The following is a 27,654-nucleotide window of genomic DNA, read 5'->3' on the forward strand; positions in this document are numbered from 1 at the left end:
GATGCTTGTACCGTAGTCTGGATAAATAGAAATTAGTATGTACAGTGAGCTTATGTTACAACTATTAACCACTGTGTTGCCAGGGCCTAGGGAATATGACACCAGAGTAAACAGAACCTCTTGATTTTATTGAGAATAACATCTTCAAAGGCAATTATTAAGGATATTTTCAGTATACAGTACAGTATCTTTATTAAGGAGGGTGTCATTTTCTTAAAAAAAATTAGGAGCTAATTATTCTTTCCTCATTAAAGGTACCTTTTTGGATATACATACTATACAGTTTTATCTCTGTTCACACCATGTTGCAGGATTGTGGTGTAATTCTTATCTTGACAGATGTAAATATACTGGTTTTGCTAAGCCTTTTCTCAAAATAAAGAATCTTTAGAAGTAGGTCTCTGTATCTTGGTGATTTCTTCCTTGAAAACATTTACTTGTATTTTACTGTACTCTGCAGTACTTTTAGTATTTTAAACTGCAATTTCTCTCTATCTCTTTTGTCTTTATTTTACATTGTAATTGTGTTTTGTTGAAAGATGTCTTTCAGGTTATAGGCCATTCAGTATGTCCTGTTTGTAAGTATGAATAATTTGAATGAAAATAGTACTGTAATGATTCTTTAAATCTATCATTATAGAACTTAAAAAGTTTGGACTGTTAAATGTATTGTACCAAGAAGCTTAAATTGAACCTTAAATATATAGCAGTCAAGTTTTTCTCTTCAGTATTTGGTCAAACTTGAAATCATGGAAAGATGGTACTGGATTTATCATATCCCCAAATAACTGTATTGTTCTCCTCTCACAGTTTATCATGAATAAGAAATGGGGACTAACTCCGGTCATGCTGTAAAATCAATCTTTATGTATTTTTCAGGACATTGAGAACATTAATCTCTGGTTAAAAATTGAGCTTGGATATCAGATGAAAACTGCTGCACAGCCTCTTGCTCCTTTGATAATAGTGACTGGTTGATTGATTGCACTTAATGGTCCTTTCAGCCTTCATGCTGAGCAGTTCATTCATCCATCTGCTAATTGGTTCACAGGTACTGCATGTGTAAACATTGTTGTACAAGTGATAATTGCCTGCATTTTTTATTACTGATGAAATCTAATCATATTGGCAGTCATTAACAGGCTGAGCCTTTCAAATAAGAGAAAAATATGCCATTAACCACTTCTGAAATTTATTTATCATTGAGATGCTGAATTTTTTGAAGGTTATGAACTCATGACAGTATATGTTTTAATTATTAACCTTTGGAGTATGCCATGCAGTCAGCAGCTGTCCTTGATGTGTGTATTGATTTACCCTCTGAATCTGTGTCAGTGATCTTCTGGTATCATTCAGGTGAAGAACTTAAAACTTCTTTGCAAAATGGCAGTCATCATAGAACCTCCCATGCAGTAAGTATTTGCTGGGCTCTATTTTCCATTTTACTTTTAATGCTGATCCGATGAGCGGGGACTTCTCCAGTAGAATCTTTTGATGAAAATGACCTCAAGGTAATTACTGTAGTGATTATTACTCCTGTTGAGAACAGTGTAGATATAGTGGACAACATTTTGTAAAGAATATCAACAACCTTTTACTTTGAGAACTTTATTAAAAAACATCTGCCCAATGTGACTTGTCCCACGCAACATCCAAAAATATGCAGTACTGCACTCTAAGTGATGCCTAATGGTGACATTCTCATTGCTGTTCAGGAAGCAGCCAACATTCTGAGCATGGGGCATATTGGCATGGGCATGGCTGGGATGAATTGCTGCTCATATTCTTAAATTTGGTAAAAAAAAATTATGAAAATGGAAAATGTTTTTTATCAAAAAGCTTTCAAAGCACTTTAGCATCTGGTAGACACCTGGAGGTACCTTCTCACTTGCATGCCAGGTTGTCATAAGCAGAGATTCTTTGGGTATTTACATCCTTCACTTCCAAAATGACCTCTGAAAAACTTTTACACCTTACTAGAGAGGCTGTAACCTTCATTCAGGGGAAGAAGTAAAAAGAAAATGTGTGAATTTAGTTGATACTGCCATGCCATGGAAGTACCTTACTAGTAGAATGACCTATTCATCCTGACATTAAATCACTCCGAAGACACTTGGGACCTAATGACAAGTCTTGTTATGGAGGTCTTGTCAATCAGCAAAACTAATTGAGAAGCACTGGTTCCAGAAGCCGAGATGGTGATGAGGTGATTGTAGGGGGACCATGAAGAAAATCTTATGGAATATGAGCCTGTCCATAGGAGTCAAGGTTAGGACTACCTCAGTAGGCTCCCTACCCAGCTGATGGTAAGTGTTAAAAGAAAATTGATTTCTCAGTTGTTTCTTTATTATTACACTATTATTCATTGACTGCAAATTAATTTTGTTTAATTGTTTCATTCATACATAATGATTAATAATAGTGGAATGAAATGATGCCAAAGGTTCAGGATGAGAAAACAAAATACTCAAGGTTGTATTTTATGTTATAGTTTGTATTCACCTTGACTTTGCTCAACAGGCTCCTTCTATGTGGTTGTAGGTAATGAAATGAAATGCTTATGCACTCCAACTTTAACCAATTGAACGGTGATCCAAAGAAATAGAAATCAACTAGCCTTGACTGTTACAAGAATATTCATTGACGCACTTGCTATTTTTATATTAGGTAAGAATGTAGGATTACTGTTATTACTGGAATAAAAGCAAAATAAATAAAGCAATAGATAAATAAATGAATAGATAAATAACTGCTACTGTAGTTTACATCTGGAGTAAGACCTTAATGTAATGTGAACCCATCATGACTTTACTTAACAGGTACCTCCCCAATGTCTATTGGCCATCCAGTTATTTTTGGGCTCCCGGTATTAAACAGAATTTTACTTTCCTCAGGAGATGGTAAGTGTTTAATTTCTTATTTGTTATATTTATGTTACTCTAGGATTGCAAAGTAGTAGTCTTGTTATGTTCAATATCTTAACTCATGAACTGTTTATATTTTTACTGGAAAGGAAGAGTTGCTAAGTTATAAGATGTAAGGAAAAAAAATAGATATAATACATTCTAAGTTAATGTCATGTACTGTGAACTCATTTTGATTTTACTCAACAGGCTTCTCTAACTGCTGTTTGGTCACCAAAATAGATGGATTTTGGACTTTCAGTACTGAAAGCTTTTACTGCCTTCAGGAGATGGTAAGTGTTCAACTGTTGCTTTGTTATTTTCATATTAATCTAGGTCAGGATTACTGAACAATGTTGCTGCTATGTTCAGTCTTTTCACTCGTGAGTTTGGTGAATATTTTTGGAATACGACAGTGCTGCCTAAGGTTTAGAATGAAGGAAAACCAAAACTGTGTTAAATGCAATTGCACCCTTCCTGTTCATTAAAGCCACATCAAATGACTTGTCTTCTTCCATCTCATCACTAAACATTTCCAGCTACTAGTGTACTCAGCAGTAATCAAGATAATAGGGTTTGGACTCCCTAAGTTGAACAGTCTTGACCACTATAAAGAGTTGGTGAGTGTTACAAGAAAAATTGTAAATACGTTGATACTTTAACTTTTTGCTGAATACAGAGCCCTATATTTTTCTAACTACGGTATTTAATTTGAGTATTATGCATTATGACCATTGTTGTTGGTACAACCACTCATTTTCATTTTCTCAGCCCCTTATGTATAACAATCAAGGCCAATTGCAGGGATGCATCCAGACCTTATTTTCATTATCGTAATCAAGCCTAGCACCCCACTTATCCTGATCTTAAGTGCCATAAGTCACATAGTAAAATATAGGGAGTCCTAACTTAGAGTGCCAGGTCCTTACCTGACCTGGGGGACACACCTCATGTTAAGCACCACCAAGCAAAAGTGAAATACAGGGATTCATTCCAACCTAACCTTGCACTCCAAATCCTAATTGGGAAGGGAAGCCAGCCTCTGCCTCTCCCTAAGCATTGCTCACAGCAAATTCTTTACCTTGAGGTTGGAAGATATACAGGTAGAAGGCACACTCTCCCTCTTGTCCCAATCCTAGTAATTGATTTCATCAATTTTAAATGTAATTTTATTTTATGGGGGGGAGGCATTTACCATTGGAGGTGATTACTTCAAGAGGATAGATATTTTGCTTTTTGATCTGACTCATAGCAGGTATCATTGTTTATGATCTTCTCTTACACATGAATTAGCCATTATTAAAGTGAAATTGCAAATTGAAGTAAGATTATTTGTAAATGTTGTACTGTACAATGTGTATTGCCGAATGGGCATGAATCATGGTTTGACAATGAAAACATATCTAAAAGGGTTTGTCAATTTGAAAATTAGCTTTAAAAAAAACAGTAGGAGTCAGATGGCAGGATAGAGTGAAAAATGACACAATAAGAGACTTTACAAATGTTCAGTATGTAGATGAGATAATGATGAAAGGTAGATGGGGATGGCTTTGACAGGTCCTTTGCCCAACCTCTGGGAGAATAGTACTTGATAGTGTCAGTCGGGCCTCTGTGGGCACCATAAGAGTTGGAAGACCCATACCTACTTGGATAAGACCCCCAAGAATGGAGACTGGAGATGTGTGTCATTGAAAGAACAGGAAAGATGTGGGTGAAATAATTTCACAGAGGTCTGATTCAAGGAAAAATATTTTGTTTCCTAAAACATAAATAGTATGATCCTCTGCATGTAAGAAACACCATTTTTTTTATTTTACATTATGTTATATTTAGGTTAATGGAAAAGGCATTCTTGTTTTCTCATTTTTCGTATCAGCCATAGATTCGTGTAAAACACTTGTTGTTTCATAAATTATACTTAATGGATCTTTATTCATGAAGACACATTTGTTTTGTCCTTTATTATACACAGTAGGTCCAGCTTTGCAAAAAGTAAATCCAGATTCATGAAAAACGCCTATTTTGTCTTCATTTTGAGTAATAGATCCATATTTGTGAAAGAACACGTGTATTTAATCGTAAGTGATAGACAGGATTCATGAACAATACTTGATTTGTCCTCTTTAAGTAGTAGATCCAGATGCATGAAACACTATTTATCCTTATCATAAGTCTGAAATCTTGATTCATGAAAACACTTCATTTTTCTTCACAATAAGTAGTAGGTCCAGAGTCATGGGAAAACTGTTTCCTCTTTATTTATAGTTGCAGACTAAGTTTCAGTAAATGTTACTGTACTTGTGTTTGCCAGCAATCTCTGTCAGCTATGTAGAGGAGTTCTGTGTAATTGCCCATGATGTTGAGATTGAAACTGTATTTCAGAATCCACCTGGTGGTTATGTAACAAGAAATTTTGCTATTCACTTTTAGATTTGTACATCAACATTAAAACCAGCATTTGGCTATATTGTAATGCAGCTCTCATTAGATCTGTGTGCAGCAAATCACTTCCTGGCTATTTTCTAAATGCAACTTCCATGATATTTTTTACATTAAAACCACTGCTTGGTTTATTGTAACTGCAAATCCCATTAGATCTGTGCGTCTACATTATAACCCCCACCCGGTTGTATTCTAAATGGAACTCCTATTATCCATGAATGTACATTAACACTGCCACCTGGCTGCCTCCCATTCCATGTAAATACAATTCTACTTTAAATCTGTGCATCCACATTAAAATTACTGCCTGATTGTATTCTAAATGCAAATCCCATTAGATCTGTGCATCTACAATAAAACCATCACCTGGCTGTTTACTAAATGCACCAGAGCCTGGCTTTATACTGAAGATACTAAATGGAACTCCCATTAGATTTATGTGTTTACATTAAAACCACTGCCTGGCAATATTCTAAATGCAACTTTCATTAGCTCCTTGCATCTGCATGAAAATCACTGCCTGGCTGTATACTAAACAAAACTCCTGGAGAGTGGCTGTTGTAAATTAACCTCAGTGTGGGGCAGAGGAATTAACAGTGTTGATGCTGTTCAGATCACTTACCTGCACTGTGATTAATGCTGAATTTGTTGTTAGATGTAACCTAAAAGAATCTTAAAATTACAAGTAAGACTTTCTATACTACAGTAGTATATACTTATAGTGACAGTTATTGTATTGGCATCATTAACTAACATAAGAAACAGGTTTTGACATAGGAAAAACCTATTTTTGCTAGCATCTGTTCATCCTCAAAGGAGCTACTCTCATGGTCGCCCCAGGGCTCTATAAGACAGACCAACCAGTTTCAAAGAATTCTCTTCTGGTTGGTCTTGGCCAGAATAGCACATGTTGTCACAATGGTAGAATATAAGGACTCAAGACAAGAGGGCTCTATCTCTTTGTCTACACCAACTACCTAGGTTCAGCTCTTATTCTTTACACACTGTTGTGGCAATGGTGCATTCTACATTGGCCATTTTCTTCATTACTTTTTCAGGTCTGTGCAGGATAATTGTTCACCTCAGTCCCATGCCTTTTCATTAGGGACTCACAACATCTAACAAAAACAGGTTTTTCCTATATCAAAACCTGTTTTCTGATGGTGTAGCCAGTGTTCATCCTCAAAGGAGCTTGCAAAAGAAATTGGCAGGTGACAAAATGGCTTAGCTCCTAAAAATCAATCCCAGCAACCCAGATAAATTATCAGTCCAAGGTAAAGTCACAAGTTATAAACCACATTCTTTATTCCAGATACCCCTAGAGTTTGGCAACAAATAACATGAAACAAACACAAACTTGAAAATATTAAGACATAGTTCTAAAGTGACTTACCAAAATATGCTGGGTTTGGTCACGGTATTGTTGCGCCTTTCTCAGCAATATCTTAGCATAACCACCACATCAAGAAGACCCATGGTTTTCTGTTGAAGCACCTATGAGGACAGGATGTACCATATCACTTACTGATACACAGTGTAGTCAAATTTGTTGGAGCTCATGGCAATAATGTTTTACGAATATTGCCTTTGATGTCCACCCTGTACACTCAGAGACTTCTTCGAAACAAATATTTGGGAAGAAAGCCAACAATGTACTTCCCTTTCAGATGTCATGCGTTAGGAAAGGAATGAGGGTCTGCCTTTTTAATAAGGAGTACTAAAATAATTCTCAGCCCATGTAGAGAGAGTGGTTTGTTTGTGCTAGGGTGTAGGAAAATCGGACCATCTGGGATGTTTGCCGTGACCTCTCAGTAAACCTCAAGAGCTTGAACTGGTCATAATGTTTCATTTGAAAAATTGAGTTCCCTTATCAGAGTAGGAGATTTTCTCCAAAGGGTTCTCATTTTTGGCCAGGAATGATGTGCCAGGAGACAATAATAAATGACGGCTAGCTGTATGAGTGATGTAGTGTTGTCCCCGTCCCCAAGTTGTGTCATATTTATCTTTAAATAAGTTAACCGAGTATTTGTGGGCATCCACTGTACCCACACTCTCACCCAACCAGTGGCAAGGCATGTACGATATATAGGTTCTATAGCTTACACCTGTTGATTATGTGAAATATTTTCATAAATGCATTTTAAAAGCTAAACAGGTGTCAAATACTTGGGCACTTTTTACTGTTTATTTAAAAAGTAATGGAAATTCATTATAGAGGAACAGAAAATAATTTTTGAATCATCTCAGTGACTTTTCAAGAACAATACTCTTAAATATACCAAGAGAAAAAAAAATTGAACATGTATGGTTACATGAAAATTTTGTGATTGCTTCTAAATTGTAGACAGTCTACTCATGAAATGCTCTAGTGAAGAGAGCTGTTTGAAATGGCTCCTGATGTAAGGCTCAATCAGTCTGTTCATGCACAGGATGATGTCTCTTGCAGGAAGTTTGCTCAGATTCATCTGGAATGGGTGTAGAATATAATGGTCCTTTATCCAGATGAATTATTTGCGTCTGTGCCTCTCCCAGGTATCCTTTCAGTTGCCAATAGCTGCCTCATCTAGTTGATCACAGTGCTTGAAATGGGGGAATATGACTTTTCCTCTCTTGTCAAAGAGAAATCTGTCAGGTGTGACATTGATTCAAGACAAGCTACCAGAACAGCTGTGTGCTTCTAAGATGAGCCATTCATCACATTCCTGCTGGTTGAAACATGTTGACTCTCCAAGGCCTACTACTCTACCTCATGTAATTTCTTCACTCTTGTTCAGAGCTATAAAGATAAAATTTCCAATATTTAAAAAGTAAACTGTCCTGAAGTGCCATGGTATTGAAGTAGATTGCAGAAGCCATGAAATGTGCAGTGAGATTTTGTCTCATAAGTTTAACAGGTATGAGAATAAAGAGAAAAATTTAGACTATATAAGCATAAAAGTTGGCATGAATGATAAATAAAGCATAGTTTAAAAAAAAAAAGAGCCTTAGTACTTGAAAGTTCTTCAAGGTACTCATTTTCCAAGGTGCCATTGCTGACATAAAATTTGTCTGTTTTTTCAAGTTCCTTGAGTTGTTTGATTAACATGGTTTTGTCTGCAGTAATTCACTTTGTTTTGAATCATGTTAATATCAGGTGCACTTAAGAATTTTACTTGGAACTCCAACAGGCAGCCATTTTCCAAGAAGGGAACCATCTGTTACCAAGTCTAGTTTTGATATTGTTGGGTTAGTCTTGAGGGTGCCGTTTAATATGTATTATATTATGCAGAAAATAGTTCATCCCTGAAAAGAATATGCAATAAATACATCATAAAAGCAATCTCATATGCAGTCAATTTATGTGTAGTGCTTAGATATTGTACTTTTGTTCAGGCAGTGAGCCTCAATACACTCCCTTCTCATTCCTATGCTCATAGAAGTTGGAAGTGTACTGTAGAAGCTAAATAAGTAAACTCTGTTGGCTCGCAGGCCAAAGTTGTTGAGGTTAACAAATTGAATGTTTCTCTGAAAGTATGTTTAAAACCAGCTTCAAGGACACCAAATATTATATTGTAATTTTGGAAATGTGGACTCAAGAGAGTGGCAAAGCTGAAAGTATGGATTTAGCTGTGACCTAAATCAGTGGTGGTTCATATTCTATCTTTTTGATGATGGTACAGTTACAAAAAATTTACGAGTGCTTAACACTATTGATGACCTCCCAGTAACACTGAATCATGCCAGGCCAGAAGAAAATTACGGCTTAAAAAAATCACAATTCACAAAAAAATGCATAATATCACCAGAACTGTAAGCTGATGTTCAACATTATCAAGCTGAAAAGTATGCACAAAAGTGCTTACCGTTACTAGCAAGTATGTGGATAAGGTTTCGATTATATAGCTGAGACTCATCTGTCCTGACAAGCATTGTGCTTTATTTGTGAAAGACAGTGAGACATCCGGATTAGAAGCACAGTAATGGAATACAGTGGTATGCAAGACTTAACTAATGTGTTAGGGTTATAAGGGCAAAAGAGCTGTTAACAAAGCTTAGGATTATGGTTGATGTCACACAAAATCTTAAAACCTTCCTGCTTGTTTAGTAGGACTATACGACAGTGAGTGAGATTAACTCGACCTGAAATATGGGCAGAGTTCTGATTGCTCAATCAACAAGAATTTGTATCCAATTACCTTTTCAGCGCTTTTAACCCAAATCACTGATGTTAGGTCTACAAAGAAAGGTATAGAAACCTTTATACAGGCAGTCCCTGGTTAACAGCGGGCTCGGTTAACAGCGATTCTGTTTTATGGGGCTTGTCTAGCGACGAAAATCGGCAATTTTCGGCACCGAAAATCGCTGATTTCCACTTATCAGCGCCGATAATTGGGTATTGGCGCCGATACATACCTAACAGAGGCGCTGATAACCGAAAATCGGCGCTTTTTGGCGCCGATAACCCCCAAAAATCTCCGAAAAAGCACCGAAATTGCTGATTTTCGGTTAGCGGCGATTTTCGGTTATCATCACACCCTCAGAAACGGAACCCCGCCGATAACCGGGGACTGCCTGTACAGGTAGCCGTGCTTGTAAACTTGTTATTTCTTTACAAACTATGATTTCAACACATTGACATGGATTCACCAAAATCAGATCCTAACAGGGAGAGGGAACATCTGTGCTATAAACACCAGAAAAGGTGTGATGTACTGACTGTGTTTAAGAAGGTCGCAAACTACTTACTGTAGCCCATCATTTAGTTAAGGCTGCCAGCATCATATGCATTAACGTCTGATCACAAGTCCAAATTTAGCAAAGGCTTTCATGATGGTTCAGTGAGGAATCCTTTCTGCCAACATTTCTTCATCTGTAATATAGAAGATGGTGTGGACATCATTATCAGATAAGGCTAAAGTGCAACTGTTGCTGTGCAGTTGCTACACAGAATGCAAAGAATAAGTAGCAGTTCATGCGAAGCAAAGCATCCTGCCTGGCAAATATGGGATATGTTTGTATGAATCTCAGATCCATTTTCAAATCTCATTCAGTGGTCTTCTGAGGAGGGAGATAAAGATCTGCAAGCTCTGGAGAGTTTGAATGTTTTAATATACAATAGGTACTGCTGCTATTTCAGCTGTTAATGAGGCAAATCTCTGCTATATTATTCAACATGCTTCTAATTAGACAGGATATGTTTGTCAGCCAGAGGGAATGAGCTTGCTTGACTGGGAATAGATTAAAAATAGCTACATGTAAAAAATCTGTACATTATAACTGCAATAATGAATGTACTACATGAAAATAAGGGAGTCTTTATGATTATTAAGACTTCATTACTACTTGTCGACAACTGGATAAAATAAAGATAAAAGTCAGTTAGGGAAGAAAGGATTTTGAAACATGCTTCATCATGATGGATTGCTGTGCATTGTTAAAGTATTAAGGAAGCATAGAAGGAATATCAGCATAATCTAAAACTTTTAATAATATACTAGGTGCCTTTTAATCAGAGAAATTTCTGCCAAAAATTTGAGTTCTATGAACCAGATAATGACTGTATGGGAAAATGATTGCTGCATTGGAATTTGAATTGGGCAGGATATTTTCCTTCTAGAATGATCATGTGGAGTATTTATGGTGATTTTCATGCTTGTATCACTATAACGATCATATTGGTTCACAGTTTGAATTCTTAGGTATGGTTGATTAAAGGTTTAGTAGTACAGTACCTGTAAGGTTTTGAAATACTGCACCTGGGATTGTTTTGATTGACTGAATTTAATTATGTTTCTTGTACATTTAATGAATAATTTAACCAGATAATTTTGTTTTGGAACTGTCACATTTAAGATTTTTAGTGTGTGAATTTTAAATCTATCTTACCCCTGATGCTTGTTTATTTTTTTGTCATTACTCAGCCTTTTCCTCTATGGCTACTTGACAATGTGGTCTCATTTCATAAGTAGACATGTAAGACTTTTTCTAGGATGGTCTATTTATGGTCATGTTAATTGGCATGTCCTTACCAGAGGAAGGGGCTGTCCAAGTGTCTGTTAACAAACCAAATCTAGAACATTGTAATACTGGATATTTTTATTGTTAGTGCAGTCCAGCTATTCCTACTGTTTGCTCCACTCCAAGAGCATTCAGTAATTCTATCTTTGGAGGTGAATTTCTGTTATCTCTTAGAGCTCGACCCTCAGTAACAATGTTGATTTCTCTTGGCTAAAGATGTGAATCCTAACTCTCTCCTGATATTTTATACCTTTACTGTTAGTACTGCAGTCTTAATAAGCATAAAGACTCCCTTATTTTCATGTAGTACATTCATTATTGCAGTTATAATGTACAGATTTTTTACATGTAGCTATGTTTAATCTATTCCCAGTCAAGCAAGCTCATTCCTTCTGGCTGACAGTACCTATTGTATATTAAAACATTCAAACTCATTTGCTAGTTTGGACATTAAAAGGTACACCAGAGCAGGTGTAGCATTGACCTTCACAGTTTTAATGTACAGTATGCCAAAAACTGCATGACTTACAGCTACTGATGCAATCCTTGTGACCATGTGCCATGGCTTTTAGAGGTCTTATTCCATTCTAGATTTACAACACATGATTAAATAATTAAGCAACATGTGTCTGTTATGGTTACCAGCTACAAAGAGTTCTAAATATTTGTATGCATCTACATATGCAAGCTTATAATCCTGCAGCATTAGGTCTTCTGTAAATCCCTGTTTGGTACACAATAACTTTTGTATTTTTAGTAGATATTCCAAACCCTAGCTTGTCAAAGATCCTGGCAGTGATGTTTTATGACTTTTGTAATTGGAGATAAGCTCTCATCTGTATAAAGATATCATCAGTATAAACCATAATTGTAGCTCCTCTGGGCAACTTAGCACTAACAATGACATTAATAAGGATATTAAACAAGGTTGTACTTAAAACATCACCTTTAGGAGTGCCAAGTTCAGAGTAACCACTTTCTTGAAAAAGGCCTTATCCATCCGAACAGTTTTACCTTTTACACCCATTTTTGTCAACTCATATGGGATTATTTGTCCATTAGCTTTGTGAAAAGCATTTTTTGTCCCAAGAATACAAAATATATTGCTGAGTTATTAGCAAGTACTGAATTGTTATTGTCCAGGAGGCTGTGCCTCATGCATTTAGGAACCAATTCAGTTTTGGATGAAGTAAACCATCAATCTTAGCTAAAAGCCTATATTCAAAATTGGTCTTTCCAGCATATTACAGAAACTGGAAGCTAGTGATATCAGTTTAAAATTCCTCTGGCCTCCAGGCCTTGGGACAGGCATAATGATGTTTTCCATTGTATGGTATCTTTCCACTCCTGTAAATCATATTTAAAATCTCAAGAAGAGTATTGCCTTCCACCATTACCAATGCTGATACTATGTCATAAGTAACCCTGTCATCCCTTGGTGCTGATGCCTTTCCTTTCTTCATTGATTGCAGCAATTTGAACTGTAATATCCACATAGGAGTCATTCCCAGTACAGATGGCAGTAGTAATGCAATGATTCCTGAGATGGGATTTTACTCCTATGCTATCTTTTATTCCAACATGCAGGCTGCTCATGGGCAATGCAGCATCCCTCCTTCTATAAGCTCCTCTGCCTTATGTTGCAGGTCTGCATGAGTGCCTCCTTAGTGTGAGCATCTCTTGAAATGGGAATGCATTTCCATACTTTCTGGGGTGGTGTTTCATGGTGGACAGTTCCAACAAATAGTGTACAAATTTTTCTCTAACTCTATGTTGCTCTCCCATAAATTGGAGAGCTCTGCAGTTGTCATTGTTTATTATTTTGTATTATAATATTCAACATCTAAACTGCCTTTGTACCCTTTGTCATTTTTAGATTCATCGATATAACCTTTGATATTTTTACTTCTATTTGGTTTTGATAAATTAATTTATATTTGGTTTTGTTAGTCATTTGCAGTCTAGGATTTCTGCCTGGCACCTTTTATGTTTTGCATCATTTCTTCATTGCTTCAATAAAGAGGGGTAGTCTTGTCATTAAGTAAATGAAGTCTTGTTTAATATCAGTCACAGTAAAATATTTACCAGCTAACTAATCACGTGTTGGTTCGTTATCCCCAAGATCCTTATTTCTGTGCACTCTGAATTATTCCTAAAACCAGTGGTCAGTAGGTGAGTTGGAAAAGTACTATTCTAAATATGTATTATTAACCCCTTCATGTTATTTTGATTTTCAAGAATAATCTATAATTTGTAAATTTGGGGTTAAAGGAATCACCTTAGTGCCTTTTGTAGGCAAATGCATTAGGGCATACAGCTGTACAGCAACAAAATGCTTTATGGCTGTTCACATTCCATCTCAGAAGTGACAATTCACTCTTAAAAATTTAAATTAGGACCATAAGTAATTTACCATTTGATCTGTTGCGTAATGTACTACTTTGGCTAATTTTATTAGTATTTATGAAAAAATATTTTAAATTTGTCGGAGGTAGGATTTTTCTTCAATTAATTCCACATTTGGAACTTTAATTTTCTTTTCCTTACTTCCATATCAAGAGGTCTCAGTGTCGGTTAAAACATTTGTCACTTTCTAGTATCATATACAAGTGAATTGCTGACCAACTCCATTGTTCACTCCTGCTAATCAGGTTTTTGATTTTCTCTATTATTTTGTTCTTTCAGTAGACTCATACTTACTATGTTTTTGCTGAAGACTTTTCATAAGTTCTTGTGCTGTTGTCTATTTCTTGTAATTCCCAATGGTTTTAATATTTCCTGTGAAAATCACATACCACTCACCAGAGACAAGGACAGGGTAGCCTCCCTCACTTCTTGTATAGGTGTTACTAAGTGTACAGGGGGGGGGAAACTCTTCCATAGGTAAACTCCCTTGCAGCTAGGGTGTCATTGTGGGTGTCCACTATCCATAGAAGTACCCCCATATTTACTCTGGCCCCCTCACGTGAAGACGGAACAGGCTGAGAAGACAAGATGGTATATATACCAGTTATTATATTAAGATACTCCAACACCTCACCCATCCACTGAGTGATGACTAGTGGCATTGCTCATTCCCTACTTTTTTTTTTTTTCTTCTTCCCAGATGACTGTGTCTGGTAACATAATTTACTTCCACAACCAGGGGATAGTTCATTGTTGCGATTTTCATTAGTGTTCTGTCCCCTTTAGGTTTTTCTAGTCTCGATCCTTCATAGTCATCCTCTCCTGTAAGAAATTTCTCTTTCACTCTTAACATTCCTGTTATGTCCCTCTCTTTAGGTAATGTTGAAGGTCAGTTTCGTAGCCACCGTTACCACTCACTTTACCTTCTTATCATATGTAAGTTCTCTTTCCATGAGGAAATGGGGAATGTTGAAATATTCCATGGTAGTGTCACCCTCTGTCAGTAAATTCTGATAAAACATTATTTGGCTTCTTGGAAATCCTCATCACACGTGTTTCAAGCCTCATCCACAGGGAAAGTAATACAGTACTCTTTGCCTCATTCAGCATGCTAGTGATGTTATCCTCCATGATATGGAAATATTTTTCACTGTTTGTGTGCTTTAACTTTCCACATTCACCCACAAAAGAAGATGAAAAATGAGCAAGAGGTTTTCTTACTCTAGAGAGTGGCAGCAGTACACATCGTGACCTGGTCTGATGTTGCTTTGAAACTCTAGGAAGTTTTTCTGACAAGTGTTGAAAGTGAGAATTCCACTACTCATGCCTTTCCTTAACTGTCAGTTCCACAAATCTCCACCCATCCCCAGCTGCCTTTCTCTTAGTTTTCATCCAAGTAGGTCTGGGTCATCCAGCTCTTCTGTTGCCCTGCTGAAACTATCATTTACTATTCTCCCCTTCATCATTTCCTCATCTACGTATGAAACTTCCATAATTTCCCTTAGGTTATCATTTTTCTCACTATTCTGTTATCCAAATCCTAATATCTTCTTAAAGCTTATTCTCAAATAGAAAAACTCATTTAGATGTATTATTGTTATGATATCTAAAATATATCCACTTGCCATTACTGCTAAATTTTCCATTGTTTCATCTCTGATTTTCTTGGTTTTTGTTCACCCCTTTGAATTTCATCATTCTCCATTTTTCAAATGGGTTTTATCCTTGAAGGAATCAATATACCTACCTTGTAAAGGATACAAGGCTATTAATTAATGGAAAATGTAAGAAATAAGAGATTTCCAGACCTTGTCAATAAAGAAAAGCAATCATTCCGATCCCAATCCCATGTTTTCCAACGAAATGGATGTTATCATTACTGCCATGTAGCTATATTGAGTTGATGCTGAACTTATCAGGAAGGCAGTTGCTATACTATGCTGTAATTTACCATGAAATGCCATAAATAAGCCAGAGTAGTTGAAATGTAAGCAATTCATACATGGTGTCCAGAAAGGCCTAATAAAATGAGTATAATTTACTAATACCGATGTCTGTGCAGGATACTAGAGTTACCATTAAAATGACTAGTTCTTGTCCTTTATAAAAGGAAGTACTTTTAAAGAAAGTGATTTTTGTCTTGCCACTACTCGATGATGAAAGTGAAAAAATATAGTATGAAACTTAATGTTTACAGAAGAAATTTCCTACTGTATTAGGAAACTTAATGTTAACAGAAGAAATAAGAAAGATGAAAGACATACTGCATGGAATCAGGAAGACAAGCAGAAAGAAACTAAAAGAGCAATACTGTACCTCCAAACTGAACTGGACCACTGAACATTGCCATCAGTATTGTACGAGAAAAGCCTGCAAAGGATAGGAAACAAGGTGAAGAGGAAAATGCTAGGAGCACGTAGAAATGCCACAGTGTGTACATTAAAGGAGAGGAATTGGTATGACTGAAGTGAACGCAAGATTTGTAAATGTAATACAATTTATGAAGAGTGTAGAAGAAAGGGAAAGTTCTGGGAAGGGTGTGTTAGAAAAAGGGTGGAAACAACAAATGGATGAAAGTATTTGGAAATTATGTGGAAGAGATGGGACAAAATGAAAGAAAACTTAGGAGAATGAAGACAGAGGAAACAAAAAAAAAAAAAGAAAAGTGAATAAAAAAAACTTTAAAGAGAGGCTGCGAATAAAGTAGTTAAGAAATCTATGGAAATGGAACACAAAAATGGGAGAAGATAGAATTTATGATAGTGGGCAATCAGCAGTTACTGTTTATCGATTTAGAGCAAATTTCCTACCCCTAAACAATAGGAAAAAGCAAGAAGGACATTCTTTATGCACATTTTGTAGGGCACCAGAAGGAGATATTAAACACTATTTATTCTGAAATGTAAAGAAGCTACGCAAAGAAATAATAAAAGCCAAAAATTAACAGCACCCACATCAAGGCAGTGAGTAAGATATAGTAGGAAGTGCCTTGTTTACAAAAGAAAGAATAGAAGAGCTGAAAGACATGCAGCACAGAATCTGGAAGACAAGAGACAAAAACTGAAAGAACTCAGAAACGAGGACTAAGGAACTCAAGAGGTGCCGATGAAAAGGCAATACCTCCAAACTGAACTGGCAATTAGAGAACTGAGCCGTGCCCATAGAGGGTATATACCTGGAGTTGCGATCTCTATACCAGTACTACATAGTTCATTGGTCTTCCACCAGGGCAGCACTGCAAAGCCTTGCAGCCATCTTTAAAGGTCTGGTAACCTGCAAATTGAACAGGGGTTTAGTGCGATTGTGAATTTTTTTTTATCTTTAATGTTTAATGAGTAAGTGTTTGAACAGGGGTTGTGAATTTTTTTTTATCTTTAATGTTTAATGAGTAAGTGTTTAGCGAATTTTTAGAGTAGTGAGTAAGTTTAGTGAATGTTTATGAGTAGGTGCTTAATGAATGTTTAGTTTAGGACTTAGTGACTGTTTTGTGAATGTTAGTGAATGTTTAGTGTGTACAGTAAGTATTCGGTGAATGTTCAGTGTGTAAGTATTCAGTGAATGTTAAGTGAGTGTTTAGTGAATGCCTTGTGAATATTAAGTGTTTAGTGAATGTTTGGTGTGTAAGTATTCACTGAATGTGTAGTAAGTGTTTAGGGTTTAGTGAATACTTAGTGTGTAAGTGTTTAGTGAGTGTTTAGGGTTTATTTAGTGAAGGTTTAGTGCATATTAGTGTTTGGTGAATGTTTAGCGTGTAAGTATTAAGTGATTGTTTACTGTGTAAGTATTCAATGAATGTTTAGTGAGTATTTAGAGTTTAGTGAATGATTTGTGAATGTTAGTGTTTAGTGAGTATTTAACGTGTAAGCATTCAGTGAAAGTTTAGTGAGTGTTTAGGGTTTAGTGAATGTTTAGTGTGTATTTAGTGAGTGCTTAGGGTTTAGCGAATGTTTAGTGAATTTATTGTTTAGTGAATGTTTAGTGTATAAGTATTCAGTGAATGTTTAGTGAGTGTTTAGGGTTAAGTGAATATTTTGTGAATATTAGTGTTTAGTGAATGTTTAGTAAGTATTCAGTGAATGTTTAGTGAATGTCTTGTGAAAATTAGTCTTTAGTGAATGTTTAGTGTTTAGTGAATGTTTAGTGTGTAAGTGTGTAGTGAGTTTAGGGATTTAATGAGCATTTAGGGTTTAGTGAGTGTTTAGTGTATAGTGAGTTCTTAGTGAGTGTTTAGTGTAAAGTGATTACTTAGTGAATGTTTAGTGTATAGTGAGTGCTTAGTGTTTAATGAATGTTTAGGATTAAGTGAGTGTTTAGTGAATGTTTCCTGTTTGGGGTACAGTGAGTATTTAGTGAGTGTTTAGTGTTTTATGAGTGATTAGTGAGTGTTTAGGGTAGCCTATAGTGAGTGCCTAGTGAGTGTTGAGTTTTCAGTGAGTGTTTAGTGTTATTGAGTGTGAGTGTATAGTAAGTGTGAGTGTATAGTAAGTGTGTGTGTTTAGTGAGTGTGAGTGTATAGTAAGTGTGAGTGTTCAGTGAGTGTTTCCCCCTCGATGTGGGACCACCTTGACGTGATGAGGGGGCTCTTGAGCCCCAGGTATTTGTTCCTGGGTTTGAGTCCAAGAGTCTTATATATGATGATATATTTGTTGGGATTAACTTTTGTTGAATTTTTGACTTTTCCTAAAATTTATTGGACCTGTTAAATAGGAAAAGATATCATAACTGGGATTGGGTTTATATCCAAAGCTAAATAGTGGGAACTGTGGCAGGACCATCAGCTGCCCGATAATGTTTGGACACGAGAGTTATCAGAGTGATAGCTCAAAAGTGGAACTGTTCTTTAGGGCTGGACCACAGATTCCAGGGGGTCTAGTTCTGGGGATAGGACTCTCGGCATTCTATCTGGTTTGCCCATAACATGACTGGGGTGGGAATGATTGTATTCTAGTAATATTGTCAGTCCTAGCAAGCAGGTTTGGCTTACACTTGGGCCACTCTAATCGTGTTATGCCATCCCCTGTGGGGTAGGGTAGGGAGCGGACATTTGGGAGTCGGTTCTCACTTGTGCCATTTGTGGAAGAATAAACTCCATGAAAGGCTGATGATATCTTGTTAAGGCTTTCAGGTTTATTTAATTATTTTTTATACTTAAATCTTTATGTTGAGTAATTTGAAAGATTCAAGTACCCCTGGGCCCTTTGATGGTAGTGACTCGGCACAGTTGACAATTGACAACCGCTGGAACTTCCTCTGACAACCTTTCTCTGGAAAAATCAAATAAAAATCCTAATGTAATTACACTGGAACCTTATGCTCCAGTACAAAGCAGACCAAAAAAATAACAAACAAATATCTTGACCCATCCTTGACTCACTTGTCATTCAGACAAGTAAAAGATCAGATGTGGTTGATAGAAACCACAACAAAAAATCAACCAGAAAATTACTTATCTATAAAAAATATCGATAATATAAAGGTACATATAAAAAACATAACAATATGAACAGTGTACAGGGTACCATAGTACTCCCTGATAATGATGAAGAACCAATAGAAAAAAATATATTGCTGGATTCCCATAAAAAAAGGTACAACAATGTACATGATTGCGAAATATACGACTTAGCCAGTAGACGGAGTAATGGAGAAACACTGAGAATAATAAAGATGAAGTTTGAAGGCCATGAATTACCCTTAAAAATTAAAACCCTGGGCCAAAGCAGAGAACTGAGACCGTATGTTCCAAAACCACTACAGTGCCAAAACTATAGTATGTACGGACATACAAGGGAAAATTGCCGTAATACATCTATATGTGAGTATTGTGGATCTGACAAACATACCACACAGTGGAGGTGGGGTGAACCGAAATATGTGAACTGTGGACAGGATCACCATGCAAGATCTAAGGAGTGTATGTATTACATAAACAATACAGAACTGAAATTACTTCAGGAAAGAACGGGAATGCCTATAAAAGAAGCCAAATTAGCACTAAAAGTTAAGAATGCATGATCCCGCTAGGAAATGACCGTTTTCTCCAAAAATAATAATAAAACCAATTGAAACAGATACCCAGAACATCAAATAGTAGAGGAACAAACCATTGAGAAGAATGATTATGTGATGGGAGAAGAGATTACTCCATCACTGACAAATGGTGCTACAAGAGTAAGCGAAAAAACGACACATGTGGATGTAATGAATGTTTCATTGAACTGTGCAACAAAAACAAAAGCATAACAAAAGACAATTTAACAAACACTATATGAAATTTTAAAAGATACAGAGATAAAGAAACTACTAGTTTAGACACTGGCGAAAAGGGCTGTATGTGCATTGAACACCTAATATCTTATAAAGAAAAACAAATAAATATCGTAAATGAAGTTTCAGAAAAAATGCAAATTGATGATCCACAAAAAGAAAATAACACTTGACACACTAACGTAATATTTTCAATAATTATACTATACAATGGAGTGTAAATGGTCTACAGACCAGATTACATTAGGGAGAAATACAACGATTACTAAGGGAATATGAACCAATGATGTTATGTTTACAACATATCAACAAAATAATATCAACAGTAGGTAAATATACCTTAGTATCTACATCTAGAGAGGAAGAAGGAAATTTAGGTACTGCTATATATGTACATAACAAAGTATGTTATAACAGAGCCCCTGTAAACTTTACTGACTTGCAAATATCAAGTATTAAAATACGAATAAAGACGATAATTACATAATTTATAATTTATACAACCAACCTAATAAAAATTGCAACATTGATAAACTTAAAGATTTACTTAACAATACCAAGGAACCCACATTAATAGTAGGTGATTTTAATGCTCAACCCAATCTGGGACTGTCATTGCACAAACTCAGATAGTACAGGGAGTAAAATAGAAGAGTTCATGGATTTAGATTATATGTGTTGTATAAATGATGACGAAATTAGCACACATTTTTCAAAAACACATGGAACATTTTCCTCAGCAGACTTAACTCTATGTACAAGAAGTATAGTTGACAGATTAGACTGGAATACATTGATGACTTGCACACCAGTGATCATTTCCCAATATTAATTTCCTCATTACAAAACAATCCTGCAAAACATGTCCCCCACTATAACATTTATAAAGCAGATTGGGAATGATATGAAATGCACACTAGAAATATCCCACCATTTGAATATTTAAAAGACCACAATGAAAGTAATAAATTTCTTGTTGATTTCATTAAAAGTGCTGCTGATAAAGCAATACCAAACTCAAAACCCCATCCAACAAAACACAAAAGTTCCATGGTGGTCTAATAAGCTAACAGAATTAATAAATATAAAACACTCAATAGGGAGATGATTAGATAATCTGAATAGAAAGTTTAGTAAAATAAATAAAACATTACTGATATTAGAAGGAACTTTACAAAAAATGACAATATTATTACTAGAAATTGATACATTAATCTATACAACAGAATATCTGCAAAATTTAAAAAAGAAGTAATTCAAGGAAGAATCGTTTCCTGGAGGAAATACGTATCAGATCTCTCTAATAATACTCCCATACAAAAAATATGGGAAAAATTCAAGAAAATAAATGGCACTCATGTTAAACCACCTAGACATGCCATATTAAAATATAGGAAAAGAACACTTGATCCAAAAGAAATAAGTAATATAACAGGAGAAAATTTAGCAAATGTAAGTAGTGACAAAAATTTAGATGAACACTTCCGCACAAAGAAAAATAAAATAGAATTAATAACAGTAAATTTTTAAACAATAGAAGATATATATTATAATAGAGAATTTAGTATGTCAGAGTTGGAATATGCTCTCTTGAACAGCAATAAATCTGCTCCTGAAGGTGACAATATTTGTTTTGAGTTTGTCTGCCACTGAGCACCTTTGGCAAAGTCATACTTATTAGGGTTTTATAATAATTTATGGCTTCGAGATTTATTTTCAGGTGAATGGCGTGAAGCTATAATAATTCCTATCCCCAAACCTGGAAAGGATCCCAGTAATGTAAATAATTACAGACCAATTTCTTTAACAAGCTGCTTATGCAAATTGCTAGAGAAAATGGCAAATGCTCGACTAACATGGCACATTAGAGAAAATAAAATTTTGACTCCTACTCAGTTCAGGTCACAGTGTAACAGATCTACATTAGATTCTCTCTCTAACTTAGAAGACCATATACGTAGAGGTTTTGAGTGAAAACAAATTTCTGTAGCTGTCTTTTTTGACATTGAAAAAAAATACAATATTACATGGAGGTATACTATATTAAAAGCTTTATAAAACAACAACATCCATGGACATTTCCCTAGCTTTGTCGAAAACTTTTTGACAAATCGCAGTTTTCAGGTGAGAATTGATGATGTTATGTTTACAACATTTCCACTTGAAAATGGTGTTCCACAGGGAAGCGTCCTTAGTGGCACACTGTTTGCCGTAGCAATTAATGATATCAGTAATAATCTACCTATTAGCATTAAAGGTAACCTGTATATGGATGATTTTGCCATATATTATTCAGCATCGCAAATAAAACATGCAGAACGAATCATTAATAAAAGCATAGTAAAAATAGATGACTGGGCCTCATCTGTAGGCTTTAAATTTTCCATAGATAAAACTCAATCATGTTTTATAAAAATAAAAAGTGGAAAAAAGGTGAAGAAATAGATTTAAAAATCAGAAATCATAGTATACCAGTTGGCCAAACAGCAAAATGTTTGGGATTAGTATTCAATATTCACTTGAACTGGAAAGCCCACATAACATACGTAAAATCAAAATGTAAAAGAGCATTAAATCTAATTAAAAAACTGTCGAACACTACTTGGGGAGCCTATAGACATACCCTTACTGTACTGTATAAAGCAACAGTTCTGTCTATCATTGATTATGGAAGCGAAGTATATGGCTCAGAATCGGATGCAGCGCTGAAAATGTTAGACCCTGTTCACAATGAAGGCCTTAGAATATGCTCAGGAGCCTTTAGATCATCACCAAAATCATCTTTATAAGTTGAATGTGGTGAACTGCCTCTGTCTCGCCATAGAGAGCTAGTAACAATGAAAAGTGCTCTGACAATTCAGAAGTGCTCTAACAATTCAGACAAGTGCTTCTCCAGCAAAAAAATTATTTGAATTAAGAGATGTATTTATAAATAACCATCCTCCACCTTTCCCAGTTAGAGCAAGAGGATTGTTTGAGTCGCCGAATATAAATATACAAGCGCCTTTAATAGTAAAATCACCTCCTCCCTGGACAATGAATAAAATGAGAATTTGTACACCTGAAATATTTATCAAAAAGTTACTCATATACACCAGAACACAATAGACAACATACAATAGAGCATATAAGCCGAAAAGGTCCACATCAGGCAATATATACAGATGGATCTAAATCAGAGCACGGAGCGGGACATGCTGCAATGTCCCAAGACAAAACTTATCAATTCTCTCTACCTAATAATGCTTCAATATTCACAGCAGAATTATGTGCAATTGCGTCAGCTATAAAAATAATTAAAGAAACATCATTCAATAATTTTGTGATTTTTAGTGTCTCGAGAAGCGCTATAGAAGCTATTCAGAGTTACAAATAAAAAAATAATATTGTACAACAAATTAAATTATTTCTCCATAACTTATATAATAATGGAAAAAATGTAGAAATATGTTGGATCCCTGCCCATGTAGGTATCAAAGGAAATGAAGAGGAAGATAAAACAGCCAAAGAAGCAACCCACATGACAAGATCAAATGTGAATATCCTGTTACTGATTATGTAACGCACATAAAGGAGGGTATCATAAATAAATGGCAATGTATATGGAATGAAGAACCTGAAGATAATAAATTATTAAATCAAATAAAACCTAATGTTGAAAATTGGAGTTCATCATATCACAGAGAGAGAGAGAGAGAGAGAGACATGCACAAGTAATTCTAACACGTCTCAGAATAGGTCATACTCGTCTGACACATGGACGCATTAATGAGCAGCCCACGTGGCCCGGCTCCCGAGTGCTCAGAGTGCCAGGTGATAATAACGGTCAGACATGTGTTGTGTGTCCAAAATGTGACCAGCAACGACCGTCAACTTTGGAAATAAATCAGTGAATGAAATTTTGTCATAATCTTTTACATTTTCAGTCGTTCTGATTTTGATGTTCGTGAGGAACTGTGGTTTAATAAATAAAATATAAAAATAAGCAAAAAAATAAAAGCACGAAAACCCTTATAACATTTGTCGAATTTAAATTAAAATTTTTGTTTAAATATTACTGAACTTTAATATACCTTTTTAGTGCGGAAGTATGAGTAAATGTATTTACTATGTGTATGTGTTACAGTATGAGAACATGTGCCTATGTGCAGTTTTTAATTTCATTTTAATTCATTCATCATCGTACTGAATGACCTATTGGGTCCCAGTGCTTGGCCTCAGGACTAGACCTGGTATTTTATTATAACCCTTCGGGCCAGCCCTATCAGAGCTGAAAGTCAGCTCAGCTGTCTGGTTAAACTACTTTGATACTAACTAATGAGTGTTTAGTGTTTAGCCTTAAGGATAAATTTTGTAAAGAAAAAGTCGCTATCCTGTTAATCCACCAAGGAACATTTGCTTTCATATCAGCCTGTCCTACACACTCTCGAAAAAACGGGAAAGTGAACAAAAAAGAGGAAATATGCCTGTTTGTACCCTCAAGCAAGGGAACTCAAACCTAAGACCATGGAAGGCCATGGTACAATGGCTAGGACACAGTCCGATAACAAGGTTTGCATTCAGAGTTATTTTCTCTTAGAAAGGTTGCCTACCATGGCTAAAGGGTCCCTTCCACTCACTGGTTTGATTTCGGAGTGTCCTTCTCCCAGAAGTGTTGCTTCCAAACTTGAGTCTCTTCTACCCTAAGTCGTGTAGGAAGTGACGGCACACCCTGATGAATGTTGCTAAGGAAAAATCACATTAACCCTCGAAACAATATATGTATATATATATATTGCTATCAGAGGGGCTCCCAGGAAAAGGCATACGTATATCATATCACACTTTATTATTGCCGACGGTATTTAGCAGTGTCACATTGCTTTATCAAGGCTAAACAGCTAAAAAGAAGAATGTTTTCTTAGCTCAGTCTAGCCTTGATGATGTAATGTGACATTGCTAAATAATAAGCCTACAGCCATATGACCTTTTACACATATGTACACACACATATATCTTTTACACATATGTACACACACATATATGTGTATATATTATATATATATATATATATATATATATATATATATATATATATATATATATATATATATATATATATATATATATAAATGTGTGTGTGTGTGTGTGTGTACGAATGAATGAGCATGAATACGAGCGTTTATACAAGGTAAAATGCCATTGCTTTATTAGTTCCATTTTGTATGCATAATATGAGGCTCTTAACGATTTTATTCAATAGCTGTAAAGCAGATTTAATGAGAGACACCAATAATTAAGTAATTTTACGTCTGGTCAGTATTTTTAGGGTCTAGATTCCGAGTCCATTTCCAGAAGCATGTACAAGAGACAGATTCTTTTTCTGTGGTATGTTACTTCGCTTGAACTGAAGACTTCAACACTTTTCTCAAAACATATTTTGGAAATTTGTCTTTTTCTCCCTTCTTTTTTTATTCCAGTTTCCGATAGACTCATCTATAAATAAAATTAATTATATGCTTTGAAGAAATAGAAGGAAAGGTAACCATGTTTTCAGTACTGAAAAACGTTTGTGCGCAATTGTTGGCTATGAACCTTTTTTGGATCAGTGTTATTGTTTATAAAGGGAGTACAAAACCTTGGACATGATATTGTTAGGAGTGTTTTTGGACTAACTAGCCATCTACATGGAAAGGTCAATACGATTAAGTCTGCTGTCAGGAACTGCAACAACCACATTGAAACTGATGACACCATTCGAAAGGAAGAATTTCATATCCAAAAGAATGAGGATTTAGAGAAGGAGTTAAGGAAGGAGTGGTCCTGTGTTGAAGAGCTTCGAAAAGCTCTTGTTGATGCTCAGAAAATGGCAAGGAAAATTGAAAGCAAAAATAAGGACCTTTCCTCTAATAACGAATGCCTAAAGAAGAAAAATGAAGAATGGAAGGTTGCCATGATTAAGAAAGATAAGGATATCGAACAACTGAAGGACTTCCTCGCTGGCCAAGAAACAGAACTTGAAAAGAAGAAAGGAAATCCTCGAACTGGAAGATGGAAAAATGTGAATGAGGTCTACATCGGTATCTCGAGGGAAAGGTGAAGGCCCATGAATCGGAGAGAAAGAAGATGAGGAAAGAGCTGGAAGGACGGCCGCGAGCCTCACACTAAGAAGTTCATGTTCCTCGAGCAAGAAATGGCGCTCTTGACAACAGTCTTGGAAAAGAGGGCCTGAGGGACAATTTAAGTGTCCAGTCGAAGGTCCAGAAGCCGGACGATCGAACTCAGTTGCTCCAACAGGACTTGGCTGAGAAAGAACCGCAAATTGTCTCGTCGAAGGAGAACTCAACGACGAAAGAGGGAAAATTGGGTTCGTTCGAGAAGAGGCCCAAGAGATGAAGAACCTCTCTGCCAAGTTGGGAGGTGGAAGGAAAAAGCAGAGGAAGTCCAGATGAAGAAGAAACAAAGCAAGAGGAACAAACCCCACCAAGTTAAGCAGGGCTGTGGAGGATTCTGACTGGCCTCCTGTTGACTCTGCTGCATGTCGCTCCGGAGGCGCTGCCATCTCCTGGGTCCTTTCGACAGGATCTGCTGGAGGATGGGCTTTGTCCACGGGAGTCCCCACACAACGCAACAGCATCAACAATCTGCCAGTCAAAATTCAGCCCACAAGTCCACCCACCTGTGTCATATAAATAAATAAATAAATACATTGTATCTTATATAAATAAATACATTGTACATTAGTTTAACCTGTATCATATTTTTCCTTGTGTCTTATTTCATTCATATTTTATAACTTTTAGAGGAAATAAAACCAATAAAAAAGAATATCTCTTATTTGACCTTAAATATATGATGAAGAGGTAGTCAGAAGAAGCATAGAGAAAACTGTATGCAAATTAAATGAAGCAGGCACATCTATTATATGCATCAGTACTACTCCTACAGAAGGGGTCCTGTCTCATTATGATAATAGTAATAATAATAATTATGGGGGATTTTGGGCCTTATCCTTGGAATTCTTGGGCCCTCTCCAGGCCTGCTTTCCCCAGCCTGACAGAATACCTGCCTTCCTCCGAGGAAGCAGCATCTGGGTCGGACCCTTCCCTTCAAGGCTATCCTCAAGAGACTGGCAAGCCTGGGGGCTTTTGGACCTCATCCTTGAAGTTGATGGGCCCTCTCCAGGTGCGGTTCCCCAGCCTGGCAGGATACCTGCCTTCCTCCGAGAAAGCAGCCTCTGGATCGGACCTTTCCCTTCAAGGCTGCCCTCAAGAGACTGGCGAGCCTTGGAGGCTTTTGGGCCTCATCCTTGAAGTTGTTGGGCCTTCTCCAGGCCCGCTTCCCCAGCCTGGCTGGATACCTGCCTTCCTCCGAGAAAGCAGCCTCTGGGTCAGACCCTTCCCTTCAAGGCTGCCCTCAAGAGACTGGCGAGCCTTAGGGGCTTTTGGGCCTCATCCTTGAAGTTGCTGGGCCTTCTCCAGGCCCGCTTCCCCAGCCTGGCAGGATACCTGCCTTCCTCCGAGAAAGCAGCCTCTGGGTCAGACCCTTTCCTTCAAGGCTGCCCTCAAGAGACTGGCGAGCCTTGGGGGCTTTTGGGCCTCATCATTGAAGTTGCTGGGCCTTCTCCAGGCCCGCTTCCCCAGCCTGGCAGGATACCAGC

The 27,654-nt window shown here is 36.4% G+C and overlaps 1 protein-coding gene across 1 annotated transcript in view; it reads left to right on the forward strand.

Moving 5' to 3' along the window:
- Positions 1–395: 395 nt before the first annotated feature.
- The window catches only part of LOC136839061 (organic cation transporter protein-like), a 78,535-nt gene continuing 51,276 nt past the window's right edge, over positions 396–27,654 (forward strand). The window contains exons 1-4 of the mRNA XM_067104745.1: positions 396–2,306; positions 2,521–2,667; positions 2,820–2,900; positions 3,114–3,196. The gene's annotated coding sequence lies outside the window, so the exon portion shown is untranslated. The remainder of the gene's footprint in view (positions 2,307–2,520; positions 2,668–2,819; positions 2,901–3,113; positions 3,197–27,654) is intronic.

Source organism: Macrobrachium rosenbergii, chromosome 1 (genome assembly GCF_040412425.1).
Source record: "Macrobrachium rosenbergii isolate ZJJX-2024 chromosome 1, ASM4041242v1, whole genome shotgun sequence".
Lineage (NCBI taxonomy): Eukaryota > Metazoa > Arthropoda > Malacostraca > Decapoda > Palaemonidae > Macrobrachium > Macrobrachium rosenbergii.